Source organism: Canis lupus, chromosome 8 (assembly GCF_011100685.1).
Source record: "Canis lupus familiaris isolate Mischka breed German Shepherd chromosome 8, alternate assembly UU_Cfam_GSD_1.0, whole genome shotgun sequence".
NCBI classification, from domain to species: domain Eukaryota; kingdom Metazoa; phylum Chordata; class Mammalia; order Carnivora; family Canidae; genus Canis; species Canis lupus.
The window spans coordinates 61043805-61049804 of record NC_049229.1 but is presented as its reverse complement, the minus strand read 5'-3'; the positions used below and the strand labels follow the sequence as shown (position 1 = coordinate 61049804).

The 6000-nt window shown below is 47.9% G+C and overlaps 1 protein-coding gene across 3 annotated transcripts in view; it reads left to right on the top strand.

Annotated features, from left to right (window-relative positions):
• The first annotated feature begins 725 nt into the window (after nt 1-725).
• FOXN3 (forkhead box N3) overlaps nt 726-6000 on the top strand; it is a 393402-nt gene continuing 388127 nt past the window's right edge. For 2 of the 3 annotated variants that reach the window (XM_038545526.1, XM_038545519.1), the window contains exon 1: nt 727-818. The gene's annotated coding sequence lies outside the window, so the exon portion shown is untranslated. Of the gene's footprint in view, nt 819-6000 lie in introns of all 3 variants that reach the window. The other variant, XM_038545525.1, reaches the window with a different exon arrangement.

Genomic DNA, 6000 nt, shown 5'->3' with positions numbered 1-6000 from the left:
TGTGTAAAAAAAAAAAAAAAAAAAAAATGTTATGAACACACCAATTTAAAAAAAGAAATTAATGAATTTATTTTTTATTGGTGTTCAATTTGCCAACATCTAGAGTAACACCCAGTGCTCATCCGGTCAAGTGCCCACCTCAGTGCCCAACACACCAATTTTGAATCTTTCTTTTCTTTTTCTTTTTTTTTTTCTTTTTTTTGCCTTATATTTTTGAGATCTGTCTTTATGGATCCCCCCTCCCCCGCCCCGCCGTGTGTCTTCCCGTCTGCTAAGGTGCCGAATTACAAGTGCCACAGCGGGCAGGCAGACCGCTAGAGAAACCAGTTCCTGCCCCGGTGCCCGGTGCCGTAGAGACGCGGAGGGGCTGCAGATCCGCACACCGGCCTCGGGCGAGTTCACTTGTAGCCGCGTCTGCGGCCAGGGCTTGACCCCGGGCGCCCGCCCCCCCGCCCGTCCGCGCGCGCGGGGCCCGGTTTTGAGAGGGGCCGACGGGTCTGGCCCGGGCGGCGGGGGCCGGGGGTGCGGGGAGGTCCCGGGGCGCGCGAGCCCCCGCCCGGAGGTCCGGGCTGCAGAGCGGGCGGCGGGGCGGGCGCGCGGCGCGCACTAGGACCCAGCGGGGCTCCGGGCCCGGGTGGGAGCCGCGCCGCCGACCCCGGGCGGGCGCCGGGGCTGGAGCCGGGGTTCCGGCCGCGATCGGCTGCAGCTCGGCCGGGAGACGGCGCGACCCGGCGGCGGGGCCCCCGGCCAGTGCAGCGCCGCCGCAGCCCCCCGATGCGGCCGCGAGGAGCAGCGGGGGGGGGCCCCGGCGATCGAAGGTAACGAAAATGGGGCTCATTTCCTGCCTCCCGAGCTTGTGCTCGGCTCCAGCATTGTCACGAGAAGCCCTCGCCGTTCTGGCGGCTGCATTTTGGGGGGCATCGTTCCATTTCTGTTTGTTTGTTGTTTTTAAAGGTGTCGCCCCCTCCACCCCCCCCACCCCCTCCACCCCTGCACTCTCCCGTTTCCACCTGGGTTCGGGAGTGATTTATAGAGCATGCAGCCCAGATGGGGGGGAAGATGCGGGGACATCGCAAGTTGACTATTTTTCATTAGTTTTGGCTCAAAAGTAAGTTCATTAAAAAAAAAAAAAAAGAAAAGAAAAAGTTTCGCAGGAATTGGTGAATCGTCTTTCAAAAATTCTTTCGGAAGACCCGACGGATGGTTAATTTAAAAAAATGTGTTTTTTGTGTGTGTGTGTGTGTGTGTATGTGTGTTTTTTTTTTTTTTTTCCTCCCCCAAGTAATTGATGCGATTCTGGTAATGACTTCCCAGGGCTTGACTTTTGTGGGGGGTCCCCGGGCGTTACTTTTATTTTCAAGGCACTAGCGTGTTGCATGGGGAGTTGGGCTCGGGGAGAGTTTACAGCATTTTGCTGTCGCCACTGTTTTTTTTTTTTTTTTTTCTATCAGTTACCAACCGTGTCCGATCCGGGGTGTGTGTGTTGGGGGGGGGGGGGGTGGAGACCCCTTTGCAAACCCTGTCGCTGGTTATCCTGGTGTGACATGTACAGAGGAGAGTTTCCTTTGAGGGCAGAAGCGAGGATCTCTGTCCTTTTTTGGAGCCGCGTTGTTTTGAGGAGCAAACCCTGATCCCTGATGACTGGCTGGGAGGCTAAAGACAGACTATTTCTCATGCTTTGTTTATACTCCGGGGCTGACATTTGGGGAAGGGAAAGGCGGTCCTCCCCGGCAGCTCAGCTCTTAATTGTGGGGTCATTAATTCACTCCATTGATTAGTTTCCACTGGCTGGGCTCGGGGAGCCCCCGTGTCACAGGGCGGGCTTAAGGAGGGGACCCGTCTGCAGGCGGTCGGGACACAGGCTTGCAGATGCGAGCTGTGCCTGCTGCGGCCCCGGCTGCTGGGGCTCCCGCGCGGAGCTGTCGGGGGGCCGCTGGCTGCGCGCCCCGGGCTCGCGGAGGGAAGAGGGGACCCTGTTCCCTGGCTCCCGGGGAGGCATCCTGTTCTGTTCCTTTTGTTCGCTGTTTTTCATTGATCGCCAGCTCTGCCTTGAGAGGGGAGAGCAGCCCAGAGTGCAGAGCGGAAGGCGGCCCAGATGACTACAAACCACTTCAACTCTCACCCTGATTGGTCAGCGAGATGGAGACTTAGGAAAACAGCCACCCCGGACCTCCTTTTTTTTTTTTTTTTTTTTTTTTTTTTAAGTCTCGCTGTAATTTCAGGTTAGCTTTTCCCAAGCGCGCGGATTCCTGCAAGATGGCTTTTTAAAATTTCGGGTGCCGTTTGCTCGAGACAGCCTTTAAGTCTCTCCCCCCACCCCCCCCCCCGTTGTTGTCTCTATCCGGATAAAGTAGGCCATTTTGGTGACAAATTTCTTTGCAGACGTCAGCTACTAGCTTGCATTTATAGACCTATCACTTTACGATACATGCTGCATGCTTCTTTCTCCTCCGGAGCCGTACGATGCAAAGTTGTTCAACTTAGAATAATTTCTCCTTGGCGTGTGTGTGTGTGTTTTTTTTTTCTTCTCTATTTTTTTTTTTTTTTTTTTGACCTGGATATTTAAGCGTCGCCATTGGCAGATGGATGTTTAGCTGGATCTTTACTTGGGTCGTTTAAGTGTCCTATGCATGGACACGGATCACGCACTAAATTTAAGTCTGCCACGGTTGAAGAAAAAGGCAAGGAAGAGCAAACAAAATGAGCTTGCACACTGTTATAGGAAATTGTGGCATCTGGCTTGAGGAGGATGCGTTCCACGTCCAAGAAAAGGGGCATTCTTTGCCTTATAAGAATAGGAATTAGTAAATATTGTGGCATTGTGTATCTATAAAACCAAAAAAAAAAATGCCTAAGACCCGTGGACATCTTCATCTGAGCCTTAAAGCAGCTCAATTACAGAAGCACTGTCTCAGAAGTTGTTAAATGTATAAACACTTTTCTGATTGGCTTAAAAATTTAGACACAGGAAGTGGATGGTATCTAATAACCGATGAGTGGAGACTTGGTTGTCATGGAAACCGGGAATAGTAACCCCCACACCCCCATACACTACCATAACCACCCCCTTAAGAAAAACAGCAACAACAACAACAACAACAACAACAACAAAACCCTGCATGTCATCACAGATGCCTGGAGAACATGTTGGCTTCTGTAAGCTTTCCCACAGCATCTGCTGAAACCCGAGACCATGCCTGTCAGATCAAGGTCATTTTACAACAACAACCAAAAATGCAGCCTCCTGGATTTCGTAACTATTTTCTTAAAAATAAGCGAGGAAGAGAACCTCTTAAGGCGAGGATGAGCCCACGTGCTTACTTAGCAGTTTGCTACCACTGAGCTGTGCAAGGAAAGGCAAAGAAGCAGGTATTGGAGCGCTTAATTGTGGAATCAAACTGATCTGTAGGTCTGCGGTGAGAAGGAAGCTCTTTTTAGAGCCCTAAAGACTAGAGCGTTACCTGTGGCTGAGAAGTCACTTGGGGAAGGTATAAATGACGAGTTTCTGTTTGCAAGAGGGGTCCAAAGTTGAACTGTGGCAAATGAAGTCAAAGAACTGGCATTTTGGAATCCTGCACCAAGGTTTCAGGAGCAGGCATAAAGAAAGGCTGTGTCTGGTGCTTTGGGAAGTACCGGGGAGGGTGTTCTCAGTGGCTGAGCAGGAAGGAGAGAACTCCTAACTAGGGCTACACTGTGCTCAGAACTGCAGTTAGTATTTGATGAATTTAGAACAGTTCCCTCTTCTCTTGCAGATGAGAAGGCTAATCCGGAATCAAAGTTGCTAATAGTTTTCAGCATCTCAGGGAGTGAGTGGTTTCAGTGAGGTGGGTGAGGAAGGGAGAAAAGTTTGGAGACCTTCCCCCTTTTCACTTTGCTGAGTGAGGAAATAACCAAGGAGGCCCTCTCCTCGAGGTTGACTTGGGCGGTCAGCGTGGAATAATAATATAATATAATGTCAACGCATTTCTGACGTTTCTCTAATCTTGTCAGTGGTGGCCTTTAAATTCTAAATTCTTGATATTCCTTTAGTGATGGCTTCCTGCCAATCATGATTGATTGCATTGTCCTGCTTTATCTTAATTGAAAATGGTCAGTTTTAAATCTTTCTTAACACTTGGATCTTTTTAAAAAGCAGCACATTTTCCTTGTTTTTATCAGCTAATTGCATGGGGCGGGGAGAGAGAAAGTGGAAAGAATCCTGACCGTATTTTAATGTTTATATAACATCCTGCCCCTATGCCAGAGGAAATACAGTGATAGAACAATCACCTGTTGGGTTGATGCAGCGTATATATTTCATGATCCCATGTTGTCAGATATTTAACTGACTGGGATTTGGTGAAAAAGGTTGCATTTCATGGCACAAGGCTTCTCTTTTAGCAAAGGATTTCCTGCAGGGAGCTTTCTTATCTATAAGTATGGTCATTGGCAGGAAGCAAGTCGGTTGCTTGTTTTTACAAACTGAAGGAAATGAATGGGATTTGTTGGTTTCTAGAATCTGCCTTCCTTCTCCATTGTCTGTCAAATAGTTTGCTCAGAATTTCTAAAGAGACTCCACATCTTTGGCATTTCTGTTTATTTGTTTTTGACTTTGGGGTTAGAAAAATTGGGCTTTAGACTGCTATGTACAACTTAAATTTTACCAATACAAATGAATAAGACGTTCAGTCGTGTTCAAATTCATTTTCAGTGGTCAGATGTACACATAACTCACCTGAAGCTGGCATTTTTTGATAGCTATGCCAAATTTCTAATGATTAATCCAGAATACCAACCAAATGCCAGTTTCATGGAGAGATAAAGAGAGAGGAGCATCTTCACTCTTTTCTTTGCATCCAAGAAGAAAATTCGTAAAGACTGAATGTCAGGTATATATATATGCCTCCTTTGCTGATGGGGTGGGGGGGAGCCCGAAGTGGGGGGTGAGTGTGGGAGTGTCTGTCAGTCGTACAATCCAGATGAGAAAAACAAATCTTAACCTTGAAGAGATTTCTGGTGCAAAAACTCTGGTTTACTTTTAGGATATTGTAAATAAATGGATTTGATTGTTTTACTTTATGTATGTTTCAAATTCTGGAAGAGAAAACAAGGGTGAGCTTCCTCAAAGGAAAATAAATACATAAACCTGCATTCCAAGGAAACAGCCCCGGGGGGAGGGGGAGGCAATGGGTGAAGAGCGTCTGGAGAGAATGATTTGTTGCAATGGTTTTCACACATTTTTGAAGACATCATTTTTGTTTTATATTTAGCACCAAAAGCGGAATCTTATGCAAGACCCTAGTACATGAGCGGAATAGGAACAGAGCTGCTTTGGGGGAAACCAGGAACCAGGAGCCCAGAGCCTGACGTCTTCCCCTGGGCTGTGCCCGGGGCCTCGCCCTAGAACCCTAGTACCTCCGGTGAAACAGTTTGAAAATCACTGCTTTTAAAGTGTCCAAAATATTCTCTAAAAGAACGCCCAAGGGAACGGCTTGCAGAGCCCTGGAACCTCTTTCGCTGAAGAGAGAACTTCTACCCTGACAGTTTAAGAGGCGCTTGTGCTCAGAGTGAGTAGGAAAAAGGCCTGTATACCGTGTCCTCTAATAAGCCAGCACGTCTATAGCGAGTGATTGGACTGGCTGTCGGTATGAAAGAGCCCCGGACCAGTATGTAGGAAGGGAAGGGAGAGGGTGTTTTGGGGGTTACTTCCAAACCAGGGCCCCCCTTCCTTTATGAGTCATGGGAACGTCTCACAGAGCCATTTGAAAGTACTTGGTTGCGATTCTTCCAGAATACGTGGATTTACTCTGTTGCCACCTCGGGATCTGTTATATCACTGTTACTCTAGTTGTCAGCGAAAATTATTTCATATTAAGTGTCGTTGATGAAATGAAAGTTTGCCAAGCTATATAATCTGCTTGGCAGACTCAGTAGTGTTTTGAGTGTTGAGTAAAATGATAACACACAGATGATGTTTGAATATCATCAAATATAGTCGCATTATCTCCTCTCGTGTGCGAG